We start from the raw sequence: 13,859 nt of genomic DNA on the forward strand, positions 1-13,859 counted from the left end.
TCAGTATAATCGATGCTGCCTCAAGCCTTAAGTGAGCTTACATGCTGGCATAGTTTGTTTTTTTATTCCGTTATTTTTAGGAGGTTTGTTATAACAGATTTTGGTTGTTTCTAGAATCTGTACTAAGCTATAAAAGGCAGCCTTATTGTAATAATTATATTATTAATTCTTTCAGCAAATCATCAATATAATTAGATCACATTCTCTCTCTCTTTTTCTGTTTCCACAATCTTGCTCAATGCTCATACTTGAGCAGATTTTTTCATGGTATCAGAGCGGATTTGAAGATCCTTAGCTCATTTTTTTTCCTGAAATTCTCAAAATTCTTCTACAGATTGTTCCTAGATTCTATTGATTGATTCTGGAAATTGTTGAGTTGATTTTCTGGTGACTGTTGTTGGTTGTTTGATCAACTATCTTCTTAATATTTTCTCTTCTGTTTTTTTGATCAAAAATTCTTTAAAATGGCTATTGAAGATATTGAATCCAATTCTAATAGTTCGAGGCACAATTCAGTGCTTCCTCCTAATCAAGATCATGCTAGCATCTATTACATTCATCCATCAGATGCAAATTCTACGCAGCTAGTTACATTTAAGTTCAATGGTGAAGGTTTCACTGACTAGAAGAGATCTATGTTACTGGCTTTGTCAGCAAAGAACAAAACCGGTTTTATTGATGGCAACTACAACAAACCAGATCTTGGATAAGTTGAATGTAAAGCTTGGGAAAGGTGTAATGATCTGGTATGCTCTTTGATTTTAGGTAATTTGGATGAGAAAATTGCTAAGAGTGTGATGTTCTTAAAGTCTGCTAGAGATCTTTGGACTGATTCGGAAGAGAGGTTTGGCTTTGCATCATTGGCTCGGATTTATTCACTTGAACAAAAACTGGCTGAAATGACTCAAGGAGACAAGAGTATTTAAGAATTCTTTACTAAAATCAAGTCAGTTTGGGATGCAATTGAAGAAGCTCATCCTCTAACATATTGCACTTGTAACAATTGCGCCTGTAATGTTACTAAGAAATTTTTTCAAAGCCAACAAGAAAGGTCATGCAGTTTATGATGAAGCTCACTGATCACTTTACTACTATCAGAGGGAATGTATTGAATGGTGCCAACTTTGCAAAATGTTTCACAGGCATACATGCTCTTTGCTCAAGAAGAGAGGCATAAGAAAATCTCTCAATCTAGCAATCAGGTGGAGACACTGGCTTTTGCAGCAGAGAAGAGGCATTTTGGTGGAGACAATTGGAGCAACAACAATAACAAGACATTTAAAACACAGCAAACTGGTTTTCAGAAAACAGGCACTACAAACAGATATGGTAGATCAGGCTCTAGTTATTTCTGTACACACTGCCAAGAACAAGGACATAGTGTGGATAGGTGTTTCAAGATTCATGGTTATCCACCAGCCTTTAAAGGTTCCAGAGACACCAAAGTAGCTGCACTATCTTCTAGTACCAATTCATATGGTGAAGTACCAAGAATGCAACAGTCTAATGCTAATCCTACAATTACAGCAGAGCAGTACCAACAGCTCATGGCTATGTTAGCTAAGCAGCAACAACAGACCTCTGGAAGTCAACCTAACCTAGCTATGATGGCAGGTAACATATGTTTACTCTCTCAGTGTAATTCTAAGTGGTTATTAGATAGTGGTGCATCAGACCATTTCTTTCATGATTTATCTCCATTCTCTACCTACAAACCAGTTGATATGCAGAACACTTATATCACCATACCTGATGGCAGTAGAATTCCTGTGTCACATGTTGGTTCAGTGGTTTTGAATGCTGACATAACCCTACAGAATGTCCTATATGTTCCAAATTTCAAGTAAAACCTCATATATGTCCACAAATTGTGCCAGGATTTGAAGTGTGAGATCCATTTTACTCATGACAAGTGTTTTTTTTTGTCAGAAAGGGACTTTGATTCCTCTTGGTGATATGAGGACAGGTCTTTACAATGTGGAAAAACGGAAGTAGGAAGGAAATAGTTATCCACAGGCACATGTTTTTAATGTAGTTTTTTCTACTACTGTAGACAATGCTAAACTTTGGCATTTAAGATTATGAAATTTTCCTTTTAGTCAGTTGAAGTTAATAAATCCTAGATGTGAGGTGACTTCTTGTTTACAGGATACAATTTTGTCAAGTGTGCCCTGCAGCAAAACAAACTAGGGTTTCCCCACAGTGGTATCAAAACTACTGCTCCCTTTGAGTTGATCCACCTTGATGTATGGGGTCCTCATTCTGTAAAGACACCTTCTGGATGTAATAAATTCTTGGCCATTGTAGATGACTATAGAAGATTCACTTGAATACATTTACTAAAAAATAAGAATGATTCAGTTACTATTATGACTGATTTCTTAAACATGGTTCAGACTCAGTTTGGAGTCTAGTCATGGTCAAATGTATTAGATCTAATAATGCTAAAGAGTTGTGTGAAGGAGAGATGAAGAAGTTATATCTAAAGTTTGGAATTCTAAACCAAAGTAGTTGCAGTGATACACCGCAACAAAATGGAGTGGTTGAGAGAAAACACAAACATCTTTTAGAAACAGCAAGGTCATTGTATATTCAGTCTAAAGTACCAGCCAGATTCTGGGGTGAATGTGTACTGTGTGATGCTTACTTGATCAATAGGATGCCTCTGCAATCTATCAATCTTGATTCACCGTACTTCAGAATGTACAACAAAGCTAATGATCTGTCTCACCTAAGAACCTTTGGTTGTCTTTGCTATGTGTCTACATCTAGAGTAGGTAGGACCAAGATGAATAATAGAGCCACACCATATGTTTTTATGGGGTACTCAACTACTCAGAAGGGCTACAAAGTCTTAGAACTTGACACAAATCGATTTTTTGTCTCTAGGGATGTTCACTTTTCATGAGAAGCATTTCCCCTTTCACCTCTATCACAAACACAATTCTCCTCCTTCTCTTTACACACATGCCATATATCTACCTGCAATTTCATCACCTCCAGTATTTGATACACCAGATTTCTCTTCTCCAGAAACTATATTCTCTTCACCTAATCTACCCTCTTTACACCAGGAAGACTTTACTCCCCAAAATACTTCCTCCACATATACTTCTTCTCTTTCTCCATCTAGTTCCAGTCCTCATAAATCTGTTGCCACTAATAATATCCACATACATAATCCACCCATAAAATCCACAAGAACACACATGAAACCAACATACTTAGACTCATATGATTGTTACTCAACCACATCAAGCAACTTTGATTCTATTTTTGTCCCTCAACACTGGTGTAATCTGGTTTCCTATGTGACCTTTCCTGAAGAGTTTCAAGCTCTTCTGTCAAAACTTTGTGACATCACAAAACCTCTCACCATGATGAAGCTGCACAACATCCTTTGTGGGTTAAAGCTATGCAGAAAGAACTGAATGCACTGGATTAACTTTACCTGGGAATTAGTGACATTAACCAAAGGAAAAAAGGCTATAGGGTGCAAGTGGGTGTTCAAGGTAAAACTGAAGTCCACATGTGCTCTAGAAAGATGTAAAGCAAGGCTAGTTGCTAAGGGTTTCAATCAGAAATATGGGATTGACTATGAAGAAACCTTTAGTCCAGTAGTGAAAATGACAACTATAAGATGCTTGATTGTTGTTGTTGCCAGTAGAAATTGGCCTCTCATCCAACTGTATGTCAACAATGCCTTCCTTCATGGAGACTTAAAAGAAGAAGTTTAAATGCAAGTTCCTAAAGGTATTGACAGTCCCAACAACAAGATATGCAGGCTACTCAAGCCCATATATGGCCTAAAATAAGCCTCAAGGCAATGGCATGAGAAGTTACTGACTGCTCTTGAAACATAGGGTTCTATTCAATCTAAGAATGATTATATCCTGTTTATCCACATGCAAAATGATCATATCAACAGTGCCACAGTTTATGTTGATGATGACCTCACTGGTACAAATCCTAACAAACTTGCTATATTGAAAGCCTATCTACAACAAGAGTTCAGTATCAAAGATTTGGGGAAACTCAATTATTTTCTGGGTATAGAAGTTGGTTATTATTCTGAATAGATCATTCTTAGTCAGAAGAAGTTCAACAAGGAGTTACTTAGTGATTATGGGGTTATGATACATATAAACGAATATAAATCATGCGGAAAAACCACAAACGCCAGGATTCCAAATTAATTTCCACATAACAATTAGCATAATTAGGATGCATACTCTTTGTAGCGTGCCCTCCCTTGCTGCGCCGGAACCGAACAAGAAAAAGTCTTTAGGACTCCAAGTGTCGTCCCTCCATAGAAAGTCCACAGCACGTCCGGATCCGCCTTAAGATTGACCAACTAGAATCGCCCTTAAGGTACTAAAATATTCGGCTATTATGGGCAAGTGTATGACTGAATTTTTGCTCAAATTCTTACCTTTGAATACTTCAAACTCCGTTATAAATTATGAGCCTTGATCTCATATTTATAGGCCATGGAATAAGCAATCGAATCCTACTAGGATACGAATTAATTAAATTAGAATCCTAGTAGAACTCTTATTTAATTAATTTTATCTTTTAGGATTAGGAATTTAATCATTAAACGAATCCTATACGCTTTAGGTTTCGTATGTGAACACAAACGCACACGCACGCACAGTAGCCCACGAGGGGCGCCATGCGCGCGCGCAGCCCTAGCAACGCAGCCCACTCGCCACGAAGCCCACGAGCTGTCGCAGCCTTGGGCGCGCGCTGGGCCTGCCTTGCGGTGGGCCTGGAGCAGCCTTGGGCTGGCGAGTTGTGGCGCGCGATTCCCTTGCTGGACGTGAGCCCGGCTTCGTGCTGGGCTTCATCTAGCAAGCTCGTCCGATGCTAATACGTACGACGTGCTTCCGATTAATTTCCCGATTCCGGAATTCATTTCCGATACGAACAATATTTAACATTTCCGATTCCGGAATTAATTTCCGTCTCGAACAAATATTTAATATTTCCGTTTCCGGAATTATTTTCCGATTCCGATAATATTTTCGATTCTGACAATATTTCCGTTTCCGGCAATATTTCCGATTTCGGCAATATTTCCATTTCCGATAATATTTTCCGATACGTACCATGTTTCCATTTCCGGCAACATCTACGACTTGGATAATATTTATATTTCCGATACGATCCATATTTCCGTTTCCGGCAATATCATCGTTTCCGGAGTATTCATTTACTTGCCTTTGACGATCTCAGCTCCCATTGAAACCAAGATCCGTCGATTCCGAATATTGATTAGATAGAGTATTTAATGCCATTAAATACTTGATCTGTTTACGTACTATTTGTGTGACCCTACGGGTTCAGTCAAGAGTAAGCTGTGGATTAATATCATTAATCCACTTGAATTGAAGCGGCCTCTAGCTAGGCATACAGTTCACTTGATCTCACTGAATTATTAACTTGAATAATTAATACTGAACCGCATTTATTAGACTTATCATTAAATGCATTTTTGGACCAAGGGCATTATTTCCTTCAGTCTCCCACTTGTCTTTAGGGACAAGTGTGCATTTCCTAATTCCTTTGTCACTCGATGCTTGCTCTTGAACATAAGGTAAGAGTTGTCATCCTTATTATGTCCAGAGGTGTTTCTCGGTTTCAGAGTTCAACTCATCAAATAAACAGATAATCATAGCCTATGATTCATCTGAGCACGGCCATGCATTTTACAGTTTCTAGCTCTCCGAGTGGCCTTGTACAACTTTCAGCATCTCATCCCGATTTATGGGAGGACAATCCCAATCTTGCGATCTTGAGATTAGACTTTGTTTGATAGGTGATTACTTGAGCGTTGCCTTTATAGCCTCCTTTTATGGTGCGACGGTTGACAACGTCAAAGTAAGCAGTTCTCAAACAAGTAATCTCAAATCACTCAGGTATTGAGGATTAGTGTCTAATAATTTTAATGAAATTTACTTATGACAGATTTTCATCTCTTACAGTAAAGTTTCTTCGGTCTGTCCAATACTAGTCTTCCCAAAGTAAGTATCTATGAAAATGATTGCGACATTGCCATGTCCACATAGTTCAAGAAACAGAACTACTAGTCATCTTGCATTCTAGTCGTCTAACGTTTTCTATGCGTCCATCTTTATAGAAAACTCCGACCAGGGACCTTTTTCAACTTTTGACATTCAAGTTCACTTGATAGACATTTCTTAGTCACGGGACTGGTCCTAACAGTCTATCTTGAATATATCGTCAATTTGAAGGGACTCATCATTTAATACTAAACCAAGATTAAATGGAATATGAAAATACATTTCATATATGATAAATGTTCAACCCCAATGTTTTACAACCATGGGCCTCAAACCCATCTTTAAAACAGTTCATAGAATTCAAAGCTATGCTTGATTTCCAGTGCTACAACGTGAGTGTTGCTTCTCACTTGTTGCATAGGTTTAGTTATCATGCTTTGCCAATCTTAATATCCTTTTCATCGAATGTTCTTCGAGATATATATGATGATAAGATCTTTTGATTATGTTTATTGATCTAGTCTTTCTTGCTACATTAGTGGTTCGAAGCATGAATTTTGCAATGAAGAACCATTAAGTCAACAGACATGTGATCTACCCAAGTTCAGTGAAGAACTCTTTAACATAAACAACCCTGTTTTATTGCTTTTTAGGCAATAAGTACTTTTACTTCAACTGTATAGGTTGCTAGTGATGCTTTGGTTGGATTTACTTATCCAAGCAGTTCATAGATATGTGGAAGACTTTCCAGCCGTATCTTAGAACATAGAAATTAATATTTAATTTCCCACGCAACAACTCATGGTCTCCAATCCATGTTGCCATTTCAAAACACGATGCTCTTTAGCTCGTCCTTGTCAATGGATAACTCTAAAGGGATCTTGCTTGATCCTTTGCCAGTGTTTATGTGTGTAGCATCAATATTTAGCATATCTTTATTTCCTTGAATCAAGAACTATTCCTATGTACCTTTTCAAGTACCATAAGTTTTTCTTGATCTCAATCTAGTTGATCTTCACTTAGATCAATAGAGATTGGTATATGTTCGTCATGCATAAAGCCTTACGATACGTTTTTGGCGATCCTCATATTATATCATACATGATAAATTCTTTTGCAGAATAATTCCCAATTGAATTCTATTCATGTAACTTTAGCTCATCTAGTTTCAGTAGATACTAAATCCAGCTAAATTCTTTGACATATAATATAGGTTAAGAATCTCATTTAGATCATTTGATGTTTAACTTAGTAAATGCTTATACATAGTTCAAACATTCATTACTTAGATTTATTCACATGGGTCGAATATCTCCAATGGAGTCTTTCGTGTTTGATTTAGTAAATGCCATTACATAATCCAAAATAATATTATAAGATCTAAATAGATCTTAATACCCAGTATGTACTAAGTTTCGCCTTGGTCCATCATTGATGAATAATTTCAAATCTAAGTCATTAGCATTTGAATGTTATTTCACAATAGAGAGATATGTGTGTGATACACATAGGACCAATTAAGTTTTACGTACTCCCACTAAACTTCTTATATATCTATAAGAATCATGTATATTTTATGAAACTAAATACTTATTAGCTTCACTAAAATACAGTTCTAATTCCCAATTGCTTGCTTAAATTTGTACTTAGATTTTATAAGCTAGCTTTCCTTTTCATGCATTTATTTGGATCCACAAATCCTATGACGTACCATGTACATAGTTTATTCCAACATTTGATTGAGGAATACGTTTTGTCATCCAATTGCCATATGTACCAATATGCAATCATTGCTTGAATTATATACTTGAGCATTACGATTATGCATGAGGTTTCAACACAATCCACGCCGTGAATTTGCTTGTAACCTTTAGCAACTAATCTAGCTTTGTGTTTTATGGTTTTTATCCTTAAAACCAATTTGCAACCAATTGGTGTAAACCATTCTTGCAAATCAACAAAATTTCAATTTTGTCATCAAAACATTGGTTATGTTTTATGGCCTTTAACCATCTAAAACATTTGAGTCTATATATGGCCTCTAACCATTTTAGGGAATCTAGGTTTCATCATAGCTTTCTTACAAGTCACAAACTCACTAATCTACATGATAATAGTTTGACGGCAAGTTGTAGGTTTCTTCACTATATAATAGAAGAATCTCATAGTTTCATTGACCTAAACTCTATGTTTCTTCACTATCTAATAGAAGAATCTCATAGTTTCAGTGACTTGAACTCTATGCCTACTTGGGTATAGAACATCAAACAATAGAATATCAATAGGCACTTTGAGAGTCCTTTGAATATTCTGTTCTCCTTGAAGCACTTGTAAAGTCTTCTAAGAGATGTCTATTCTTTAAAGCCACTTCTAAAGTCCTTAAAGAATACGTGTTCGGATTTTCTAAAGAGCTTCGAAAAGCCTCCGGAATGTCCGTTTATGTTTGTTGTTCGCCTCGAATACTTTCAAGGTCTATTTTCTCCCACTTGTCATTTTGGAAACGAATCTCCAAAAGGACATTATTTCAAGAAAACAAACATTATGTTCTCAAAAAGTTCGTGGTAGAAACAATACCCTTGTGTCTCATTTGAATAAATCACAATGAAACATATATCTATACTTGGGCCTTAGTTTGTTGAATAACAAACACTAAGCTCCTGATGTGGCCTAAAAGAATGCCACCTGACCGTACTATCAAATCCCAGAAAAAAGGGCCCAAAAGCTTGCCTACGGGCATTTCTCAACTTCACAGGGCCCAGGCCTAAGCGATTAAGAGGTCCACATTGGTCCTAAACAAGCCTCCAAAACCAATGCAGGACACGTGTCCCAATCTTGCGTAAACACTCAATCATGCAGGACCAGTTCCCGAGAAACCCTAGCACTATAAATAGTGCAGATCCCTAGGTAGAAGGGCATTCAATTCTTGCCCACCAACAAAAAACCTATCTTTGCTCTGCCTTCTCTCTACAAATTACTTATCTCTCTAGATTATACTTACTTAAGCATTGGAGGGAATATTCCTACGGGAATATTCTTGTTTTGCAGGTTGCCAGAAGTTCGTGCCAGGTCATACTTGATACCTCCGAGGAACGCGTGCCACGTCAGCACCGTAAAAGATCCCACAACATTTGGCGCCGTATGTGGGGAGCAGGCCCGGTGGTGGCCCTGTGCAACCTGGTCAACAGCACAGGGCCACCCAAAAATAAAGGTCCCAATCGAAAAGTCCAACTACCTATTAAAAAAAAAAAAAAAAAAAAAAATGCTCTTAATTGAGAATTGCGAAACAGACGTTAGGACTTAGGCATTCAATTCAACTTCTAGGAAATCGAAAATCACGGGCTTCATGGCATTGAAAAATGAAAATCAATCACCTCACCAACTTCCCAAATTTAATTTCCTACTTTCCTTCCTCAATATTCAATCTCCATAACTCCATTCAATCACCATGATTCATCTCCCCTAATTTAATTTTCTTTCCTATTCCAAAATCTCAATTCCAAAAATATTGTTTTGAATTTTGGAAAATTTTGTAATATTAATCCAACCTTTGGCCGGTTTTCTTTTATTAATCCCACCTACGACATATTTTTTAATAATCCCACCTTTACTACCCAACGACTTTTATTGGGCTTAAGTGACCGATAACCGGTGAAAAAGTCATCGAGATGGTGATGATTTGATGATGATGACTGAATATATCGAGGGAGAGTACTTCCACGTAGGGACATATTATCGCCTACAATAGGTTTATGACGTTTTAGGCCCAATAAAAGTCGTTGGGTGGTATAGGTGGGATTATTAAAAAATATGTCGTAGGTGGGGTTTATAAAAGAAAATCGGCCAAAGGTTGGATTAATATTACCAAATTTTCCTTGAATTTTCAACTGAAATTTCACATTAGATTATCAATTTGACCGAAAAAAAAGATTTTGCCATCAATGGAACCGATAATTTCGCAACAAACGGCTAGATTTTCCCCCTTTAAATTCTTCTACTTTTTTCAAACAAATCATCAATTTCATATTCTCATTCGAAGAAAAAAATTATCAGATTTAGATTTGGGGATTCATTGATTTGTTGAAGATGAAGAACAAGATTCACAGAGCCAAAGGTATTTTCTTCTTAATTTCGTCATTTTACAATGGAATTTCCGATTTTGTTATTTTACAATTGATTTTTTCGATTTTTTTATTTTTCAATTGAATTTCCGAAAATTTTACAGTTCCTTATTTTAATTCGTTATTTATCAAAATTTCGTTATTTTCGATTTATTTTCTTTCAGAATTTCGTTCTTAATTTCGTTAATTTCGATTTATTTTCGTTCAAAATTTCGGTATTTTCGTTCTTAATTCGTTATTTTCGATTCTTAATTTGTTATTTTCGTTTCTTAATTCGTTATTTTCGTTTTATTTTTGTCAAAATTTCGTTATTTCGTTATTACTGACTTTCGTTATTTCCTTATTTGCTTCTTTTGTTTTGAAGCTAAAGAGTAAAGATTAGGAGAAGCCGATAAGCCGATAAGCCGATAATATCATGTTGCATCGGTCCATCTTTTACTTTTAGTAATATTTTGCTTATCGCACTTTTTTTAAATATTAGGGGCCCCATTTTTTAGATTTGGACAAGATTAGAACAGGGCCTCCGAAAAGTTCAAGACGGCCCTGGTGGGGAGGTACAGTGTCACGGCCGAACAACACACTGACAGAGAGCACGCTGGTGGAGAAGAAGAGAGAACAACCGCAAGAACGGGAATATTTTGAGTACGACACAGACCTTCTCACCATACTAAAAGACGTGGGGGCAAGGTACGACCTTGATCGACTCTTCCCCATGAAGTCTCCTGCTGAGACTCGAGATCCCAAATTATATTGCCAGTTCCATGAACATATAGGACATGAAACCAAGAATTGTAGAAGCTTGAAGAGGGCTTTAGATGGTCTAGCCTCCAAAGGACATCTCAAGAACTACTTACAGAAGAATGCTCATGGCTTTGGAAAAAACCAATACAAAAGGAACAAGTCACCTGCCTCGCCGACTAAGGGACAACACAGCGACGGAGGATTTGTAGCCGTCATATCTGGAGGACCGGCCGCTGGAGGACCTACCATGAGAGGACAGAAGGATTATGCTCGCCGCTTAGGACAAGTGCTGCTGTCAGCCAAAGTGCCCATGGATCCATTCCCAAAGATTGAAATATGTGAGTCAGACGGCGGACGGATAGCCACGCCGCATGATGATCCCCTTGTGGTTGAATTCAAGATAGCTAACATGAGAGTTAAACGCATACTAATAGACACGGGAAGCTCGTCCGACATAATGAGTCTAGAATGCCTCAATCGCCTAGCACACGATCCCAAAACCATCGAAAGAATTCACTATCCCATCATTGGTTTTGGAGGGAGTATTATTCATCCTGTTGGCGTCATCACTCTGCCAGTTCGAATTGGAGATAGGAAGAATGGGCAAAAGATGGAGGTGGACTTCTTAATTGTTAAAGACCTGACTGCATACAATGTCATCTTGGGACGACCCACCTTAAACAAGATCAAGGCTGTAGTCGTTACCCATCTGATGCTTCTAAAGTTCGTGTGCGATGATGGAGTTATAGGCACCATACATGGAGATCAACAACAGGCTAGGGATTGTTACCTGACGACTCTCAACCCGTCAGCATGGAAGCAAGATTCTGCTGAAGTCAGAGGAAAACAAAAGCATAAAGATGAACCCCAGGTCACCAAAGAAATTGGACCCGTCCAAATAGAAGCGGTCAAAATTGAAGAAAGTGGCTGAGAGTAGAACATCATTAGGGTAACTATTGTACTTAGAGCCTACAAAACGGCCTAGCTATTGTACTCAGAGCCCACAAAACGGCCTGTAAATGCCCGCCTAAGACGCGGAGAATGTAGCAAGCAATTTAGTAAATTAACACTTATCTGACGAATACAAGTCTCGGTTGAAAGAAACTCACCAGAAAACAATTCCTAAAGTGGCGTCCATATCCGCTAAATAAACAATACCCAGTGCTAATAAACACGAGGGGTTTGGATGTACCCCGTGCTAATAAACACAAAGGGTTTAGACATCCAGCATGACGCCTTTTCTTCGAAAAGCGCCCAAAAAAAGGAAAGACTCAAACAAGAGCAAAACATTAGACATAAGACCTCCTCCTTGGATGACGTCTAAAAAGACTAATCGTTTGACGGCCTGAGAAGTGGCCTAGATTAGCGCCTCAAATTAGGCTCGCAAAACATTCAGACATAAGACCTCCTCCTTGGATGGCGTCTAAAAAGACTAATCGTTTGACGGCCTGAGAAGTGGCCTAGATTAGCGCCTCAAATTAGGCTGATCACCTAAAACACTGAGGTTTCTGTCCAACAATTGGACCCAAAGAAAGAATTCCTAAGAAATCAGTAACGAACTGATAGAATTAAAATAAAATACAGTGCACAACGGCACAAATTATTTATACATAGCGCCCAAAGCGCAAACAAACCAAATCAAATAAATGCCAGAAGGCACCAAAGTTATTACAAACGCCCACGGCGTCATCCAAACCAACTGCAAGAAAAACTGCTCAAGGATGAGGGGCAATAGAACTCCCGTCCTGGACGTCTTGGCCTTCAGGGGAGTTCACCTCGTCTTCTTCTATATCCTCCTCCCCGTCACTAACAAACTCGGGAGGATCTAAGCCTAAGCGCCTAGCCGTCGAGACGGCTATCTGGTGGGAGATACGGCGTTTGAACCAGGAAAAATCCTTCCCGTCCATAGACTGGTCCCACGCCTTTTGGGCACTCTCCAAAATGGACTCCTCGCCCAACTTAAAAGAGCTTGCAGCCTCCTTGCGCACGACCTCGATCTTCCCCTGCATGGCCTTGAGCTGACCTTCCAGAACGTTCACCTTGGAAGAGAAATCAGTCACCCATTCTGAGACAGAAGAGTACTCCTTTCTCAGCACGGCAAGCCGCCCCTCATGTTCCAGCAACTTCTCTTCATATTTCTCAACGTCCTCCTCGGCCTTCTTCAGCTCTTCCGTCTTCAGAGCGATCTTCTTGTCCGCGTCCAAGTTGATCAACCTGGCCGTCTTCTCAGCATATTGCTCATGATTCTCGATCTGGTCCTTGTGCTTGAGCATCTCATTGTGCATATCAAAGCGATAGTTCCTACTCTCGGCACAGCGAATGAAAAGCTGCCAAAGACAACATAGAATTAAAAATAGCGTACACATATAATCATAACCACAGAAATCCAGGGGTAAGTGTCTCACATCAAGGACGAGAGACTGAATGGACCCAAAGAATCCCAAGTCAATCCCGGGGAGTGACCTCACGTATTCCTCAGGGATGGCCGCATACACATCTGCAAGGATCTTATCCTTCGCCTCTGAGCTAAAACCGGCAGAAGGAGAGATGCTCGCCACCTCGGCCCGACGCATCCGCTTGAACATCTCAACTGAACCAAACACCAAGATTAAAAATCGTGCAAAATCCCAACCTGATATGACAGATTTAAAGTACAGAGACGCTAACCAATTGGCGAGGCTGCAGGAGGAGTAGAGGCATTATCAGTAGAAGGAGCCTCAGTTTCCTTGCCTTTACCCTTGTCCTCTCTGGACAAGGTGGTGGCGTCAGCTGTCTTAGTCTGTTCGACTGCTACTTCGTTAGCAGCTGCTCCGGCAGTACCATCCATTCCGGTGTCCACCTGGGAAGGAACCTCCTTTTGCTCAGGAGGAAGAATGGGCGTCTGGGTAGGAAGAGCCTCCCCCTCAGCCAGGGGAGCGGATTGTTTTGGTACCGACGGCTTGGTGACAGCATCGGCCGGACCCATCTTCTTAAA

The sequence above is a fragment of the Spinacia oleracea genome, chromosome 1 (genome assembly GCF_020520425.1).
Source record: "Spinacia oleracea cultivar Varoflay chromosome 1, BTI_SOV_V1, whole genome shotgun sequence".
Taxonomy (NCBI): domain Eukaryota; kingdom Viridiplantae; phylum Streptophyta; class Magnoliopsida; order Caryophyllales; family Amaranthaceae; genus Spinacia; species Spinacia oleracea.